At 40.9% G+C, this 19,971-nt stretch overlaps 1 protein-coding gene across 1 annotated transcript in view; it reads right to left on the reverse strand.

Annotated features, from left to right (window-relative positions):
- The window catches only part of ZNF770 (zinc finger protein 770), a 47,865-nt gene that overhangs the window by 24,986 nt on the left and 2,908 nt on the right, over nucleotides 1-19,971 (reverse strand).

Below are 19,971 nucleotides of genomic sequence, written 5' to 3' on the forward strand. Positions count from 1 at the left end.
GGGCAATGACCCTTAGGTCAGTGGCTCAGTCTTACACCAATGTGCCAATGGTGGCAGCAAACCATAGACTGATAGCTACTTTTGCTCTGTTACTCATTCATCTGGCCATAGCCATGCTACCTTTCACCAGTACTGTGCGGAGGTTATCATGTGGCAATAGCAGTGCTGAGGATTATCCTGTGTGGACCTCTTACGGACATTTGAGTTTCTCTGGAGAATGATGAGTAACACTAATCCCATATGCTTTCTGTCCTGTAAGGTTCTGCTCCACTTGCCAGGCATGAGATGCCACAGCTGCTTAGAGAACTAGATTGCAAATTTATTATCCTGTAAATCACTCTAGTGCTTTGTGGACCCCACCCAATCTTAAACAGTTTATGTAAAGAGGGGTAATGGGCTGCTTTCCTAAAACCACTGGAACATTCCTCCATGCACCAATCCAGGTAATGCACTACAGGGATTAGTCAACACAATCTAGGAATTTCCCCAATCTCTGTGTAAAGATCATAGGATTCCTAGAGTGTCAGCCAAAAGAGAAGTCACATTCCTCTGAACCTCCACCTTCCCAGTATGGGGCTGGCAAACCATCATTGTCAATCTGCTTTTGTGCTCTGCTGCCACTAAACTGGACTGACATTTCAGCTTCTATACTATTGCAGGATCCTCTACTGTCTGAGGGCCAAGCTACAAGTGACGAATGACACTTGAACGGCAAGTGTATTTCTCCCTGTTCACTTGCCCTCCACTCAATCCACTTGTCATTCAAGTGTCATTCATCACTTGTAGCTTGGCCCTCAGTCCAAAAGACTACACTGCTCAGATCATGGCTTCTGAGCTTCCATTAAAACAATTGCATTTTTCTGTCCCTCATTCTTAACTTGAATCTGCAATGTTACAGCACTTCCAAAACATGCTCAGGCTTAGACATTTCAAATACCAAGGGAGAGGGAATCTCAGAACTGGGAGCAACTCTTGAGAATTCATTTTTTTTTAATATCTAACATAAAAAAAACTACAGAAGACTACAAAAGTATAAAGGGGAGGGGGAGAAAAGGGAAGGGAGAACTGGGAAAAGGGAAAATCAACATACAAACAACAAACACTCATGCTGCAATTTTTCTTAAAAGTTAACTTTCTAATATGCTATCAGATTGGTAGGTCTTATACAATACAGATTATATTCAGGATCAGGACTTCTCCCCCCCCCTTGCGTCTCGGTCTCAATTCTCTCTGCGCAGCTGGAGCAACTGCGCCCGCTCTTTCCTCCCCCCCACTTTCCCCTTCAGACTTCGAACTCTTCCTGCTGAAACTCCTGATGGTTGAACAAAAAGTCTGTCAGCTGCGCGTCCGATGTGATCTTGTAAGTTTGATCTTTATATCTGAACCAGACGCCTTCTGGAAACAGCCATTTATATTTTATATCACATTTCCTCAAGAAAGCCGCAAGTCCTTTATACTTGAATCTTCTTTTACGAGCCAAAAATGGAACATCCTTCAATATTTTAACCTTATTGCCCAAATAATCCAAGTCCACATTATACGAATTGTCTAAGATGGTGTCCCGAGTCTTCTTAGATGAAAAGTCAATAATAATCTCGCGAGGCAGCTGCCGTTTCATTGCATACTTTGAAGATGTCCGCCGGACTTCCAAAATATCGTTTTTTATCTCTTCTTTAGTTGCCTTTGCGAATGGCGCCAAAAGTCCAGACACCAAATCTTTTAAATTTTCACTTTGCTCTTCTTTTACATTTTGAAGACGTAATACCGTTTGGGCACGGTCCACTTGTAATCCTATTATTTGATTCTCCAAAAGCTTCACTTCCTTACTTGTTGCTTTCATGAGTACTGCGTTCTCGTGCACAGACTGCTCTGCTCCGGTCGCTGTTTCTTTAATGGCTTTCACCTCGCTCTCCACTAAATCAACCTTTTGCCCCATTTCATTCAGTTTCGCTACAAAGGGCTGCACAGCATCGAAAACTGCTCGTCTCACCAATTCTTCCAAAGTTTCCCCCTTCCCCTGTAACGTCGCCATCACTGATTTACTCATTGCTGGGCTCTGCTTTCTCGTCGCCATCTTAGGGGGGGGCGCCAACTAAGTTCCGAAACTCGGTGCAGGGGAAGAAGTCTGCGCCTTCTTAGCTTCAATTCCCACAGATCCTTCGCATACGCTTAAAAATCAGAAGGGATTCGCTTACTTACAGGTCTTCACCTTAAATCTGCTTATTGCCGTTCTCCATGGCCCGGCAGGATACGCGGTGCTGCGCAAGCCTGCCGGTCTCCGTTGGAGCAAGCGGGCAATTTACCCCCTGCATTACTTCCAGGGGGTTCTTCCCGCGGCGCCCCGGATCCAGGCTCCCTCACTGGGAGTCCTGGGGGTTAACCCTTGCGGGTCAACCGCCCGGTCAGGCTGCTCAGACAATTCCCCCCGGACCTGCGGAGAGGAACGTCCGACATGGCCGGGAAAACGAAACCGAATGAGAATTCATTGTTTTTATTTCTCTTCATTCTCAGTCAGAAACATTGGTAAAAAGGGATTTAAAGCAGGAATAAACCCAAACTCTTTCTGTGGTAGTAGCACCCTGAATTTTGTCCTGACCTGGATAGTCCAGGCAAGGCTGATCTCGTCAGGGTCAGCCTTAGGTAGTAGTTGGGTGGGGCACCTCCAACAAAGACCAGGGTTGCAGAGGCAGGCAATGACAAGCCACCTCTGTTAGTCTCCTGCCATGAAAACCTACCAGGAGTCACCAAAAGTCAGCTATGACTTGATGGCACTCTCAGCCACCAGCCTAACTCCTAGATCCTTCCTTAAAGAAATCTCACATCCTTTATCACCCTCTAACAGTATTTGAAAGGTTGGAGGCTGAATAAAATGACAATTTCCACTTGTTTTCTCTTTGCAGTGCAAATCCCATGTTGTTCCTTAGGGCCCTCTGTCCTCTAATTAACAGCATTTTTGTGGAGCTCAATGGGCTGCAGAGTGGGCAAGCAGGAAAGTCCCATTCCACTGATGGAAAATTTAGTCTGGATACAGCCCAGTGGTCTGGAGAGCTGAACAATTCCACTCAAAGTAGGATTAGGGCGTTTGGCTCTCAAGTAGTGCTGTAGCAATTTCCATCTTCGGAATCAGATAGCATAAAGCTGTGCAATCATGGAATGCAACTCTTTTGGAGAGTAATATGCTTATTTACTGCCTCTAGAAGTAGCCTCTGGAAAGAAATGAATTAGCAGAGCAATCCTAAGTAGAATTACTCCAGGCTAAGACCATTGATTTCAGTGAGTTTAGACTGGAATAACTCTTCTCAGGATTGTACTGTTAGTCTCATCCAAATAGTGCAGTGCTTCAATTGTAACAACAAGTAGAGCCCTTTTTTATTTTCAGTGACTATATTTCACAAGCAAGGCTCAGTATACACATGTAATGTCAACAACTAGCATTTCTGCAATTGGCTTTACTATGTCCCATCATTGATCGTGTGAAACATGCAGCTCTCCCTTGATATGGATCCCTTTGAGAAATCAAATTTCTGTTGAGCTCAATATGGTTTCCCAATTAATAGAAACAAAGGAAATAATATTATTACATGTCAAGCAAGTCCTGATATAAATCTTTGCTTTGGGGGGAACAGGTTATACTTTTCCTTATCGTAGCTAAGGAACAACTGTATAACCTGTTAAATGTATTTTATTAAGCTTCTTAAATATTGCTAATAAGACAGAAGAAATCAGTCCTGCTGATTTATGCTTTGTGCAAAACAGGAAGGAAGCCAAAAGGCACTGGCTGGCAGCTTAGTGGAGTGTCGTAGGCCTGTAGGATGCTCATAGGAAATAGCTGCTATTATGTCATGTCTCCAGAGGGTATTTTTCCAGTACTCTGTGGGGAAAGAAAGCACTTCTGGAATCACTTCTTTCTGAATCATCTAGCTGCAGATCAAATGCAGTATATACATCAGAGCCTTAGTGGGAATTGCTGGTAGGTCACTGATATGCAAAGCTAAACTTTAATTGTCTTCAAACGTTTCAGGGCCATTTAGATTGCAATTCCCAGAATCCAAGGTTGAGAGGGGAGAGTGTAAGACCGAGAATCGATGGGCCTGATTCATGAAAAAAGTTACAGATCATTTACATAGGAAAGGAATGCATGAAAAATCCTTGACTGCCTGCCTCTATGATTTATGAAGCCCCTTTTCCTGTGCAAGCGATTAACTGCACTCCAAAAGCTATGGGAATCCAGCAGGGAAGGAAAGTGGCTGAAGAAAGAGGGGGCACAGTTTCATAATCTATTAACCATGTGTTCTCAAGTACACAGAGACACATAAAAAAAGGATTCTATTTGTTCATCCTCAACAGAAAGTGCGTCTGTGACAACAAGTTCAGAACTGATGAGAAAATGCCATGTCCCTAGACAGTCAAAAGAGAAAAAGATGTGTAGTATGGAATATCACAATGTATTGATTTGGAACTATAAAGTACGTTTGATTTTTCTCCCATGCAATTTGCCAGGGACTTATAATTAATTTAGCCCTTAACTCTTCCATTGAGGTTTGTTTTATAACAGCATTAGCATCACTGTCTCCAGTCTACAGTTGGTTTATTTGCTTACATTATTTACAGTCCACCTTTCTCATTAAGATTCAAGGCAGATAATACAGTGTAAATAAATACAATCAACAGCTGGGACATTCAATAACCAATGCAATGGGGTGAAGCAATTAACATGAAAAGATTGTGAAAGTGAAGGTACCCCTCAATCACCAAAAGTTCTATAACAACCAGATATTTATCAGGGTTCAATGGTTCTTTCCATCTCTTGTGGTTATTAACTGTCAAAATCACTATGACTGTTCCCTCCTGTTTTCATCCTCTGAGGTCTATTTATGATATAAATAAAATCTTGATGAATCATTAGCAAAGTCTATAATCACCTAGCAAAAAAATGACATTTCAAAGTTCAAGAGTTCACTACAAAGAGGAAAAAATGGCCTCGGAAAAGACTGCAGCTGAGTTGTGTGGAATGTGCTGAAGATATTATGCTTTTACAGGCAAATCCCTCCTGGATTCTAGTGGGGCTTGCAGTTGGGAATGTCCCATGTAAAACAACAACAACCAAGCCTGTAGAAACTGACGACTTTGCTTTGAGAAGAAAGGTTTGAGTTTGGCTTTCTTGGTGATTTGCAAATGTTCTATGTGTGTGAGAGATCATTCAAAATGCTGGCTTCTTTCTATAATCTATAATCTGAATGGATTGAGTCCCGGAAGAACTTTACTAGGCCATTTTGCTGAATGTGTATAGATTAACTCTGCACCAAGGATTGATTGTGAGATGGTCTAGCTCAGGTGGAGCATAATGGATAGAGATACATGTTAAGGGTAAGAAAACCATTAACATAAGGGAGATTAGAAAGTATATATGTATGTTATAGAGTTGATATAGGCTTGGCATACATGTTTGCCTAGGGTGGCTTATGATTTAGAAGAATTTTTGTACTAGTTTTGCTTCGCAACAGCAATAAAAAGAGTGTTCATAGGGTAATGTCAGTTGTTTAGCGCATGAAAATATTAAGAGGGAATGGAACACATCTTCTGATAGTGCTGAGCCTTCAGCTCTGCCAAAACATGCCTCCCATTGCTCCAAAAGGCAGGATGTTTCTCTGCCCTGTTTGCCTTCTTTTCTTCTGTCCTCGAGCAAGCTGACAGTGCAGCTATTGTTTACAAGCTACTTTACAGTAATCTGAGTTACAAACTACATTCTCCAATAGTTTATAAGCAGAAAGTACCAAAATGACTTCTCCTTGTCCATGTGTATGAACTTGTTATATACCTCTATGCTCCTCACTTTTCTCTCATCTATAAAAGATTTTTCCCTCCCTTCTGTTCTCTATGGCACTGTTCCATGAGGAAATATGAAGTTGTTCAGAAGCATTCAAATATCTTCACGTCCTGCTGCTACATGTAAATGTTTTTCATTGACTAACACGGAGGCTCTGGTGTTCGAAATGGCATGTTTCAAATTCTTTAACAGATGTGCACCTTATTGAATGCCATTTCAAATAATCTCATATCCATTTCAAACAATTGGTTAGTGCCTCTTTCATCTCATTTCTTTGAGTCTTAGTACTAAAGAAACTATACCCTTTCATTTACACCTTTACCACTGAATTGTTGGAATTGTAATGTCTTGTCCATACATTCTTCATAATAAAAAGAACTCAGTTGTCTGTAGACAATGGAGATCCGATCTGGCAAAGATCCTTATGAAAGAATCATGGCAAGGCCATTTTTCAGTCCCCATTTTGTACCAGGTATCCTTCCATGGCTTCTTTTCAGAAACTGTAACATGCATTTTTCCTTTAAAAAATTATGTTTTCCAGTATTCTAGGTTTAGTTAAACTAACTGAGCTAAAGATGTGGGAAGAAAGGTTATGCTTCTCATTGGGTGTTTTGTGCTTTGTAATAGTTATCAAGTGAGAAACTGTGGTTGGTTTATAATAAGAAAATAAGAAAATTCTTTAACAGATGTGCACCTTATTGAATGCCATTTCAAATAATCTCATATCCATTTCAAACAAATAGTTCTTTTACATAAATGATAGCTCAAGAGACAATGTAAGTTTATGATATGCACTTAGGTGCCTTGATTACCCTGTGAATATGTGTCAAGAAACTCACATTTGCCTAGTTCATTTCTTGGTTCATACAAACTCTGGTTCAGACTTCTGGCCTAGTCAGAAGCAGCTAGAAACTAATTAGAAGAACAAAAGAGACTTTTTCTCTGGGAATGCACAGCTGAGATGGCACTGTCTGTTGCCAGTTAGATAAGAAGATGAGTTGTGCCACAGGTGGCAAAGATCAGAGCAGCCTCAAGGTCACTAATGCAAGAGAATTTAGGATTCACACTCCATCTCTTTAACCCATGGCATTCTGGGAGAGGAATCAATTAGTCCCCCACTTGTGAAGGCATGCTAACTGCAGAAACAGACTCGTCACAGGTCAGGCCCTATATTGATTGGTCAAGCTGATCAGGCCATACTGGGGGCAGTAATCTTAAAGCTTTGAACAGTTGCCTGTCTTCTTTTTGTCTTCTGTGGGGTTAACAACAGCCTGAAGGAGCAAGCCGTTTTGCTTCTGAAGGCTATGGTTACTGATGAAGTCCTGAAACCGTATGCCATCTTCACTTTGTTTCCTTGACGGAGCTTGGGAAGCTCCATTGGACTTTGTATCCTGTTTGGAAGGTAACATCTGGTATAGTACTGGAAGTTGTACAATATTTGCAAGCTTAACTATTTTCTTCTCCTTTTGATTAACATTTTTATAATCTGTATTCGCTTGCACTTCTTTTAATAAACTTCATTAATTATACCTGTGTGGAGTTTATTGGGTTACCAGTGCTTCAATCTGAATCCAGCACCTTGGTCAATTTGCTACAGTTGCCCAAATAATTGTTTCGTGAACTCAGTCTGTAAGTTGTCCTACCTTGCAAGGTTGGCTTTTGTTTGCTCAGACCCTGTAGGACTTGAGATTTGCCTCTTGGTCTTGAGCTGAGGGTTAGTCAGTGAGGCTGGTGGTGACATTTCTACCCTGGAAACGTGAGGACTCATTTTCCAGCTTTTGAACTCTTGCTTCTCTGACCCCTAAACAACCAGCTACCCTGAGGATTCAGGAGGGGCAGTTGTTCTTCTGCAGCAAGTAGAAGGACAAATATCCAGAAACAACAGAACTGGAAAGCAACAGAAAGATAGGGGATCATTTTTAAAAAAAATGAAGTCCACAAGCCATTTACTCTGGCAAACCTGTTTAAACTGAAGGAACTATTCTAGAATAAGTGAATTGTAGACTGAGACATTCCTCGAAACTTTATTCCTTGTGACATCTCATTCTGGTTGTCTTAAAATTTATGACTCTTTATGTTACTGGTGAGTTTTATTTTTGCCTTTTACAATATCCAGATATGTTAAAAATAAGCAACTTATACCTAATATTTCTATATAAAAGAGTAATATAGATTACTATACCTCACATATCCAAGAGATAAGGTCACAGAGCAGCTAGAATGGATTGCACATTTGGTATATTACCAAAGGCAGAGTCTGAAGGCTTTCAATAACATGGATATTATAGACCAGTGTTTTAATCATTCTTAAATGTCTTGAACATGGCCTTCTTCACCTTGAACACTTGGAGGCAGCATTGCCCAGCGAATGTTTCAGGAAAAGACTAAAACAACTTCTGAAAAATAGCCAAGATTGTTAGCTGCTCTAAGACTAAGAAAAAATAACGCAGTAGAAGTTTCAGGAACTATATTCAGGAAAAATGTGCATCATAAAAATCAACACCTATAATATATCTTTTCCCAACTTGATATGTTTGCAGTGTAGAACTACACTTTTCTCTTGAAAGATAAATTAGACAAAAAAACAGGTCATGTCATGAGCAGTGTTTTGTGATTCTAGTAGCTTTAATCGCCCTTGCTCTTTAATGTGGGAGAACCAGCCAAATGTCCAATATGGAGCACTTCTCGGTTTCATGATGACTAACAAGTTATGTCAGATTTCCCAGCCTTTATTCACAAGTAAATCGAATGTCAAGGCCTGTAGACTTCATTTCAGTACCTAGAGAAGGGCCTAGGATTTGAAAGAGGTGAAAATGATAGTTCCTTAGAAAATAGTACATTATAAATGTAATAGATACATATCCATACAAGGTCCCATGGGAGTTGGCACTGTGGAAATCACATGTGTTGTTTGAGTGGTTCCAGTTTGCCCATTAATTGTATATAATAATAATAATAACATTTGATTTATATACCGCCCTTCAGGACAACTTAATGCCCACTCAGAGCGGTTTACAAAGCATGCCATTATTATCCCCACAACAAAACACCCTGTGAGGTGAGTGGGGCTGAGAGAGCTCCAGAGAACTGTGACTAGCCCAAGGTCACCCAGCTGGCTTCAAGTGGAGGAGTGGGGAATCAAACCCGGCTCTCCAGATTAGAGTCCTGCACTCTTAACCACTACACCAAACGGCTCTATATTCCATGTCTAAAATGGAAGATTAAATGTTTGGGGGGTTTTTAGCTTAGAAAGAAAAGACAAGTAGAGATGATAGAGGTTTATATAATGGGGTGGACAGATTCAATTTTTTCTCCTTTTCACAAAATGCTAGAATTTGGAGCACCAAATGAATTGATTAGGGATCAGGAGCTGTAGATTGGGGATTATGAAAACAAACCATGGAAGATAACAAATGGCTGTTAGCCATGCTGGCTAAAGCAAACCTCCATGTTCAGAAGCAGTATACCTCTGAATATAAGTAGCTGGGATGCAACAATAAATGGAAGCCTTGGCCCATTGTCGTTTTTTCAGTTGGACACAGTGAGAAAAGTATATAGTTGGATACAGTGAGAAAAGAATGCTGGGCTAGATAGACCACTAGCCTGATGCAACAGGCCTCTTATAAATCATTATTGGACTACTAAACCACAGAAAGATAGAGGCCTTCTCATAGAAAACATAGTTTCCTTCTGGCTTCATGTACTCCTAGAGCTGTAATTAATATTTATTTTATTTATTCACAAAATTTGTATCCCACATTCCTACCTAATCATGGACACCAATGTGGCTTACACATTTTAAAAAAATAAATAAAACAATATATGAAAACCAATTACAACCCAAACTACCATATATGTAAAATACACACTCTCAAATACAGTAATTAAAACATAAGGCAGGAAAGTAGCTGGGATCATTAAGGGAATGTCAGATAAAACAAAATTCTTTACCTACTGCTAGAAAGTGATCGAAAGGACATATAACTATATATGGGAAGTGAGTTCTGTAATACTTGTGCTGTGACTGGGAATGCCCTTTTGGGTTGTCATATGTCTAACCTTAGAAGGTGGGAGCACCTGAAGCCGGACATCAAAAGATTACCTTAATGATTGGGTAGGTTTATATAGGAATAGGTTGGTCCTAAATGTATATTGATCCGAAGCTATATAGGACTTTTTTATATATAGTGGAAGGTCTAAACATACACATCTATAAAAGGTTTCCAAATATCTAAAAATAAGTCCATATGCAATTGTCTATATGCCATATGCTCAAATATTGATAAAATTGTAAGTTCATCAATCCACAGAATTATGAGAGGTGTGGGCACTTATCTCTCCAATGCTGTAACATGAGTCTTTTAGATACAGTAAGGGCATGAAGGGTCCATTTTTCTTGACCGTCAGTTAGACTCCAGGAGACAGGCAAGTAGTTTAAAAGTATGTAAACATCTGCAAAAATGTTCTAATCAAGTCTTCTAATGCAAAATTAATATGAGTAATAACTTCGTCCTGAAAAAGACTAAATCACTGGACACTCCCAAATAGAGATGGGCACAAAATGGGAAAAAACCGAAATGAGCGTTTTGTGTTTCGTTGCATTCCACGCATCATGAATCATGAACTTTCACAAAATTGTCCCGTTTCATAAAACGATTCGTTAGTTTCATGATTCATCAGAACCAGGGCACTTCAATGGCCCCCTTCATACCCAGAGATGCTAAACTTGCAGGAAGACTTCAGCAGGAAGACTCCACCCACCCTCTCCCAACAAGCCAGGAAGAACAAATGCTCTAAATAAGAATATAAGCAAAGAAAATTAAAGAAAAAAAGATATAGGCCTCAGTCAAGCTAGGTCCCAGAGCCAGGCAATGCCATGAGACTGGGGTTGGGTGGGGTGGAGGAAAGAAGGCAACCTCACCCAACGACCTTCCCAGCAAGGCCAAGAGCTGAAAATAAGAGGCTTTTCAATCTCTTTTAAAGCAGCAGCAAATACAGCCAAAAGTTCCCAATTCCACTCTCTCACTCCAAATCCCAGCAACAGGTCCTCTCTCTCCCTCATCTACTAGAACTGAAAAGCACGAGGCAGAGAGCTGTGCCTTATATAAGAAATGCTCAGAGCAGAACATGAGGTCTCTGGTTGACAGACAGACCTGCCTAACAGGGTTTGGAGAGATGGGATTGGTGTCCCCTTGGCTACAGAAGCCCCAGCTCCTCAGTTGCCTAGGGGATTAACCCCCCTGCTCCTTGCTGTATAGAGCAGAATGGAAGCTCTCCAGTTGGCAGGGAGAGCTGCCTATCAAGGTTATGTGGGCTAAGATTGGGGTTTCCAATGGCAACAAAAGATCTGCAGACATTCCGGGCCTATGTTGCCTAGTGAATCAATGGATTGGTGCCAGCCTGTCTGGCATCACAAATCATTCATGAAGTGAATGAATCGGCCCAAAAAGTTGTGAATTTCGTGAAAACCGCAGCTCCACAAAACGCATTTTGCGAAACACGAATCGGCGTGATTCGTCATGAAATTTGATTCATATTTTGATTCATCCCCATGTCTACTCTCAAAGCATGTGCTTAAGAGATGCATCCTGTAAGTTACAACCCCAGTAATTAGACTCTGTACATATAGGACTTTAATAATCAACACCAACTTGACCTGGGCTGGAAACAAACTGAAAGCCAGAGCAGATGGGCCATGACTTGAGTGATATGGTTCCTACAACTCTCTTCAGTCACCATTCTGGCTGCAGTGTTCTGCACTAACTGAAGTTTCCAAAATATTTCAAGGGCAATCTCATGTCGGGTTGCCAGGTCCCCTTACCCTCCCAGTGGTGGCAGGGACTTGGTTCTTACACCTTCTTGTTGTTTTACTTGTGCATGCTGTGCATGCTCAGCCCCACAGCAATGTCACTTCTGGTGACATCCCTACTGGTGACATCACTGCACAGGCGCCAGAGTGCACGCACTCTTCACAGTGGGCTAATTTGAGCCTCAAACAGGCCTGATTTGGCCCATTTGGGACCCAAATTGACCTGTAGTAAAGTGCAAGAGTACTCTCAGGGCAGTACAATGATGTCAGTGACTTTGTCGTGCTACCCTGGGAGCGTGCCTGGGCGGCCCATTCCCATGCCTTCCTTCACTGCCAGCCAGGTAAGTGGAGGCAGGGGGGGTGGAGGGTGAAAGTGGAGCATCCCCCACCCTCACTGGGGGAATGGGAGTCCCATGTAGAGTGGATTCTAATCTAGATGTTACTAGTGCATGCATCAGTGGCCAGATCTTTTCTGCTCAGGAAAGGCAGAGCCAGTGGAACCAGTTGAAGCTGCTAAAAGGCACTTCTGGTCACAGCCCCCACCTCTTATCCAGCAGTAGGACCAGATCCAGAAGCACCCTGAAGCTTCCTTCAAGGAGACTGCAATCCCATTTAGAACTAGGGGTACCTTAAATCCTGGGTCAGTTCTTCTGCTCACCAGTAGCATTTCCATCTTCTTGGGATTAAGCTTCAGATTATTAGCCCATATCCAGTCCAAAACTGCCTGCAAGCACTGGTTCAGGGGTTCCCACAGCCTCCTCTAAGCCACTAATAGCAAAAGCTAGTGCTGAGTGTCATCCGCATATTGATAACAACCCAGCCCAAATCTCTAGCTAACCAACTGCCTTGTCAACTTTTACATTAAGTAGTAGAATAGAAGTTTTTTAAAGAAATTAAATAATAGTAGAAGTAGCTGTCTGACCATCTCCATATTAGCAAGGGTACAGGCTTTGGGGTGGATCCTGTAATACGTCAGAAGTCCTTTCTGACGCTGGGAAGTTTTCTTTCTGGGGTCATCATGGGATCCACATGGATCAGCAGGAAGAGTAGTGCTGTCTCCTGCCTATTGTATTTGCAGAATTCCACTTATGGAGGAAGGAAAGGAGCACTTTCAGCCCTTCTATCACCTGTTGTAGCCTCCCAACCCATGTGACTATTGCTCCATGCAGGTCCCATGACCCCTGGAACAAACTTGGCTAGTACTAGAAATGGCTGCATGGGAAGACAAGCCAGTCTTGAGTGGTCCCTGAAGAATTCTTGCACTGGATCTGACTCTTTATCTTCTTTTTAGCTATTTTTTTTACTTCCAGAAGATTGCCAGGTGTGTTAAAAACTCTGCCTGAACACAGCAATCAGGTTATCAGGTAGCACAGTGGAGCAACTTCAGAGCTACTCATTATAAACAAATTTCCCAGAAGTAAGGGTGCACCACCAAGCTGGGCTTGCTGGCTAATATTATGAATTAGGGTTTGAGAAAGAAATAGTTGATCTTCTGAAGTCGAACTTGAATCCTTATATTACCATGACAAGCTCGATGAATTCCAGAATCCTGCCCTCATGTGGTTTAATGGGAGTTTATTAGGAAGTGTAAGAATACCTCCATTAAGAGGCAACACCAGGGGAAGGTCTTGGCCCTTGGCAACTGATTGGTCACTGTTTGAAACAGGATGCTAGACTAGAGGGGCCACTGGTCTGATGCTTCAAGGTGTTCTTATGTTCAAGCAACATCAGGAGCTGGCAGGCATTTGCCAGCGTACATTTGCAGTACTTCATGTCATTCTTAGCAGTGAAGTAAAAGACAAAATGGTTGCTTATCATCATTTTCCTATCCTGTCCCTTACTCCTCCTTGACATGTGTATGAGACTGCCAGCTGAAGTGGATAGTTGGCATTTAATATCTACCAATTTCCTAATGCCTTTCTTGCATAATTTGAGAAGCTGAGTTTGATTCATTGCTTTTAGGCCCCATATTGTACAGATGGCATCTTCTGCCATGCTTTGTCACAACCGCAAAGGCTTACTGAAGTTGTACAGACAGTAAGGGCACATAGAGAGTTGCTTTTAACACCTCTACTACTTACTGGGGGAATAGTTTCCAAGACGGTTAGTCCCGTCCATTGTAAAATGCCGTGCCAATCCTTTTTTTGTTCGAGGGCCAAGAATTTGTAACGTGAGCCCAGCATCTTGTCTGAAGGCTCACGAAGTGCAAGCAGGTCTGGGCTAGCCCGGAAAAGACATGAGCCGACCACTTCTCTACACTGCCTTGGGCTCCTAGGAGAAAGGTAAGCTCTGGATGTAATCAATAAAACCATAGCAGTCAGCTGATTTGGGTAGGGGTTTTTTCAAAAGAAAAAAGAGAAATTTTCATTGGGGAAAATATTTCCCGTATTACTTCATTCTCTCCCCCCAACCCTTTTTGTCAGTCTTTTCCCAAAAGCTTATCTGCATTTTTTCATGGAAAGAACCGCACTCACCAGTTCCTCCAATTTTGTCTCAGACTGTAGATGTTTGTGCCACTGATAAGGAGCTAGGAAAGAGTTTGGTAACTGTTGAATAGATAGTTCTGAAGCAGTTTGTGGGTGCAGTTGGGAGAGGATGCAAAAAAAAAAAGTGAAGATGAAAAGAAGAGAGTTTTGAGTATTATGTAGCAAGAAGCAAAAATCATGAAGTCCTAAGTTAACTCACATAATGCTTTCAGGAATGAGGAGGGGGAAAAAACCCGACGCTGTCAAAACACAACATTAGTTTTCAGAAGCCTCCAGGCAAAATTTTATTTATTTAACGTTAGCTCCTATTTTAATAACAAAAAAGTGGCAGCATATTCTACATCAAAGAAAAAAACTTTTCCTAATGTTTCCATTCCTCTTCTGAAGTGCAGGCACTGAAGTAATGGAGCTGTCTGTCTCAAAATAATTACATGAGTGGCAGGATCTCAACCCCAGGAAAGCTTTTTGTCTGCACCGGGGATTGTTCTGTAAAGAGAGTCACGTCTTGCACCTCTGAAACCAAATGCCAATTGTGTGTGTGTGTGTGTGTGCATTTGGTTCAATTGTTGAAATAGTTGTATGTGTATTAGTGTGTATGCACATACATGCACGCACCTACTCGGATTACACAACCCACTGAAAACAGATCTGTACCAAATGCCAGTCTTGAAAGCCTCTATCATTTCATCCTGCATCCAGGGTAGGAATGGGGTCAAGGACCACCTTGTAGACATTGTCAGGCTGCCACCAATGACCTAATTTGCACCAAGACAATTCAATGTTATTTAAAAACACTTTGCAAAGGCAGGAAACACACCAGTGACTCAGTTGAGGAGGCTGGGATTAACTCCATTTAATACAATCAGTATATTTAGCTGGAAGGCAAACATTCCTATGTATTCTTTAAGATCTTGTTTAAAGAAACTGATTGAAGGAAGCTACCTGCCAGCCATGCAGGAGTGGCTTTACTCAGTCTCCTGCTCTGGGATTCTTCCCAAAAGGTGAACACCAAGACAGAAGTGTAATCTATAACAATAAAGGAGGCATCCATCCATTTGTCCATCTGTCTGTCAGTCCATGGCATGCCCTACTCATCAGAAAATGAAGCTAAGAATTTCAACATTGGCCAGCAGCATCAGGATGTTATGGAAGTTGCAATGCCAAACATGAAGGGAATTGAACTGTTCTGGCCCAAGTTATATCCAGAAACCCCTACCCCCTCCATGCTATTTACATGTCTGTGTGGCAGGCGTAATTAAGCAGAAAATAAAACTGAGAGGTTCAAATAGGCCACCAGCTTCAGGATGATCATTGGAGCTGCAGTGCCAAAGATGAAAGGAATTGGAACATCCTTGCCCAGGTTATTTTGATAAACCCTCCACTCCCTTTGCTATTTGCAGTGGAAGAAAATGAACTCTGTGGCAGGCATAACTTACCAGAAAATGAATGTATGAGTCAGCTGCAGGATGATGGTGGGACTTGTGGGACTGATAATGATAATGAAGGGAATCAGACCATCCTGGCACAGATTAGCTCCAGAACATTCCTCTGTTATTTGCAATGCCAGGATACATTTACTGTGCAAGGAAAATGAAGGCAGCATAGACAGGAAGGGTAAAAAAATAAACCCCTTTGTGTTGTCACAGAGGGGATAACAACTTCTCTGACCTTTCAGAGCCTTTATGGTGTAATGGTTAGACTGCCTCACTATGATCTAGGAGACCCAGGTTTGAATCCCCAAACTATCACTGATGTTTGCTGTCAAGCCAGTCAAGCCTACTCAGCCTAAGCTGAAATACCGCACAGGGTTGTTATTGTGAGAATCAAATGGGACAATAATATGAAATGTTCTGGGTCCAGATTGAGAGTTGATGTAGTTAAGTGGTTGGTCTGTGAATCAGCACTCTGCTAGTTTGACTCCCACTACTGCCATGAGCTCAGCAAGTGCTCTTGGGTAAGCCACTTCTCTTAGCCCCAACTCCCCAGCTGTATTGCTGCCCAAGAGCTGCTGTAAGATCAAGTGCTGATTTTTTTCCCATTTCTGATTAGTGCAGATGTGTACAGTTTATTTAAAAAATGACACACAGTCATCAATACATCAAGTTTTGGTTAGTTCCAAAACTCTGGAACTGTCTTCCCAGAGATCCTCACCTGTCCTCTTCTGTTGCTATCTTCTTCCAGTAGCTAAAGATAGTTTTGTTTGGTTCGGTGTTCTCTCAGTGATCCCTCCTTCCTGTTCAATGGTTTTCTATTTGTATTTTAGTCCTGGTTTTAATTGTTTTAATGGTATGGTTTTGTTTGGTTTTAATGGCTTTTAAGATGTGTTTTTATTATGTTTTTAATTTGTTAGCTGAGCTGGTGACTGATGAGGGCAGAAAGGCAGGGTAAACATTTTGTAAGTAAATAAATAAATAAATAAATACATAAATAAATAAAGGAGCTGAAAGGCCTATTTTGCTTGGTGGTGCAGTTGATATACGAAACAATATAAGGCAACTCATAACTGTTCTAAACAGAAGTGTTTTCAAACTGAATGATAAACCTCTTCATCATCTGAAAATATAACGGGAGCTCATCTTTAGGTATGAAACTTTCCATCATATGTTTAAGTTTCTCTTAGAATAGAAATGCAGCTTGTAGTGTGAGTATTTGACTATTCCTTCTTTACAGCCTTTTCATATCACATATTCAGAAACTTCCTGTTTTCAGGTACGTTCAAGTATCTCTGCTTAAATGGCTGACTGTATATCCATACAGTTGGGATCAAGGTGGGAATGAAAATGGGGGAAAGTGCTAGAAATGAAATGAAAGTCTGTTTTTGGAAGTATAGATAGAGGCCCTCGCTAAACAGGATATGGAAATGAAGGCAAGTTCTATCAAGGGGCATTGCCCATGAACATTTCTGAGGTGCGAAAATATTTAGCAGGTAAAACAGGGAAGAGGGATGACTTTAAAAAAAAATAGTGGACAAAAATCTATCTGAAAATAAACCGGGGGAGAGGAGGAAATGAAGGCAAGCATTCAAAAGAGTGTGTAATCAAAAAAGGGTATTTGCATGCAACAGACGGGTTCATTTCTCAGGCATTCAGTCTGTTTCTGTAAATTAAATTTTAAAATGTCAAAAATAGTTAGTATTCAGATGAAAGAAAATTATTTTAAAAACACTTTTAAGATATCAAGTCTGTAGTTTGAATGCCTAGCTAATATATCAACACTGGCTAGTCTGCCAAAAAAACTAAAATACAAGGAAAGACATCATAAATTAGTAAATTGTCAACTTTCCTTAATATGAATCCTCAGTGCCAGACATAGTCATAATAGTAAAAGCGGATTACCTAAAAATAAGTGTCATAGTCTGATCTGTAAGGCAAAATAGCTGTATTTTAACTGAAGGCTAAGCTACAAGTGACGAATGACACTTGAACGGCAAGTGGATTGAATGGAGGGCAAGTGAACAGGAAGCAATACACTTGCTGTTCAAGTGTCATTCGTCACTTGTAGCTTGGCCCTGAGTTGATAAATGTAGTCTGAGAGTCGTGGCCATGATTTAACTTGGACACTTGAAAACCTTCCACAGCTTTGAACTTCGGTGTTTCATCTGGGGAACTATAATCCCACACAGTAGAAACTTTGATTAAATCAGTACATTCATTTATTTGAAATAAAATGTTTTATTCAATCATTGTATTTTGATAGGATAGACGATAGCACACCAATGAGAGATAATGGATTGAACAGAGCATCCTTGAAGGAGAATAGCTTGCTTCAGATCACCTCTCTTATACCCAGGAGACATTCCGTTTCCTGTGCCCGTAAGACATCCAAAGTCTGGAAGAAAGATGCACCAGTGATACCTGGTGTAACAAATCAGATTTTGATTCACCTCCCTATAAAACTAGAGGAAAAAATTCAAATAGTCCCTGCTTAAAATACCACGGTGTCATCTTTTAACCTATTTAGGAAGATCGGCTCTAATGCCTTTATGGCAGCTCAGCCATGTGTACTGTAAAGGCTCGCTAGCATCGAAGCTATCATCTTGCCATTTTTCAGCAAGAGTGAAACACAAAGTTATAACCCATTAGTTTTTCTCCTGCAGTCCTGTTTAGTCATTCTATTTAACCTTCTTCTCTGCAATTATTGATTTAATCATGTCGAGTGTGTTTCAAAGTTGCAGGAAGTTCACTAAGGTTTGCTGCAAATGACACAAACTGATCTCCAGTTATTATTATTATTACATCTGTTGGCCTCTGTTTTCATTTCTTGATACATGGAGGAAGAAAGAATGAGACAAAGAAAAATACATTTGCAGGTTATCTACAGAGCAAATTCATTTCCATCTAAATGGCAACACAATTTCTCTTTCTGATCAAAATTCTCTCTTTTCTTGTGCTTGTATCTGGAGTGTCAGAATCGTAGTCGACATACCATGTCTGTCATAACATGAATAAATCGTAAATTTTCCTAAGGGTTTAATAAAAATCAAAGAAATGAAAAAAAATCTTTGTATATCTATTTTTAAAAAGCCCTCAGAACTAATGTCTTACTGTGGCATATGTATTTACACTCCCAATATCAAAACGTGCCTAGGTTAAAAAAAAACTACTGAATTGTCAATCCAGTGTGGTGTGTGTTTTTAAAAAAGGTATTTATAAATGTTAACCATTTAAAAATCTTTACTTCATTTGACCTCCTATGTCAAAAAGCAGATGCTTTTTTTTTAAGTCACCAAAAATCAGGAGAAATTTATCTTCTGCAGTTGGTCCAGGTAGTTATAGTGAGAGTACTGCAGTATAGGAAAGGTAAAAATATCTTAAGATGTTGCTTTCTGTTATATAAGTTTTGGGGTCTTTTTGTGTAATGACACCCTATCAAAATGTCTAGGCTATATTTAGAGCTCAACCTAGCTGATACAGTACAGAGAACATGAAAGGAAATATTTTTTGAAGTTCTTATTTTTTTCAACATATGCAAAACAGTTTCTAAATCAGAATGTAGTTATATGAGTATTATTTCTCAGATGTGTGTTGATTGACCTTTTTGTAGTTGAAGTAACATAAAATTATTATTGAATTGTTGGAAGAGGGTTAAAACTCAAATAGTAGATGGCATCTGGGTAAAAAACCCTTCTCATCATTCCAGATTTTTGTATTATCCACGCAAGTAGTAAAAACACCACATGGTATAAATAGTAGGATGACAATTTTCTCTAACATAAAAATGACAATGAAAGTAAAGGAAAATAACAAACTTGAAAACTCATCCTCTCTTCTTGTTCTATGGTTGTGAAGCAAAGCTGTGCAGGCCTTGGTTGCAAGTGTCCTCTTATTTACCCATGTGTTGTGGGAGATGCTGCATCTGGGGTAACATCAGAAAGCCCAGAACATATGGTAGGAGTGAGTTATTGATGGTCAGAGTCTGCCCCAGCCTGTCCCCAGCCCTGTTACCTCAGGCTCCTTGCACCCCAGGACCTCCAGCAGAAGACCCCCTGACATCCAAGAGCTGGAGGTTCAGACAGATCAGAAGCCTCCCAAGGGGTCCCTGTAGCATCCATTTCTCCCTGGGGACTCTAGGAAGAGGAAGGAGCCAGGAGTGAGGATCAGGATGGAGGACCACATGATTGGCAGACCAGGGCTACAAAGGAGGAAGATGGCACTCCTTACATCCTAGCAGGGTTAGGCACTGAACTCTCTCTGCTGGAAGAAGTGGTTGCTGGTTCAACCGTTCTGTAACCCAGTTTGTTCTAGTCCTTCACAGATTCCTGCAGCATAGTCTCCAATCCCCTACCTCTAGCGCCTACACTGAGGGTCAGATCCAGCCTGGCCTGATCTTTTTTTAAAATAGTTTTTTAT

Source organism: Eublepharis macularius, chromosome 2, assembly GCF_028583425.1.
Source record: "Eublepharis macularius isolate TG4126 chromosome 2, MPM_Emac_v1.0, whole genome shotgun sequence".
NCBI classification, from domain to species: domain Eukaryota; kingdom Metazoa; phylum Chordata; class Lepidosauria; order Squamata; family Eublepharidae; genus Eublepharis; species Eublepharis macularius.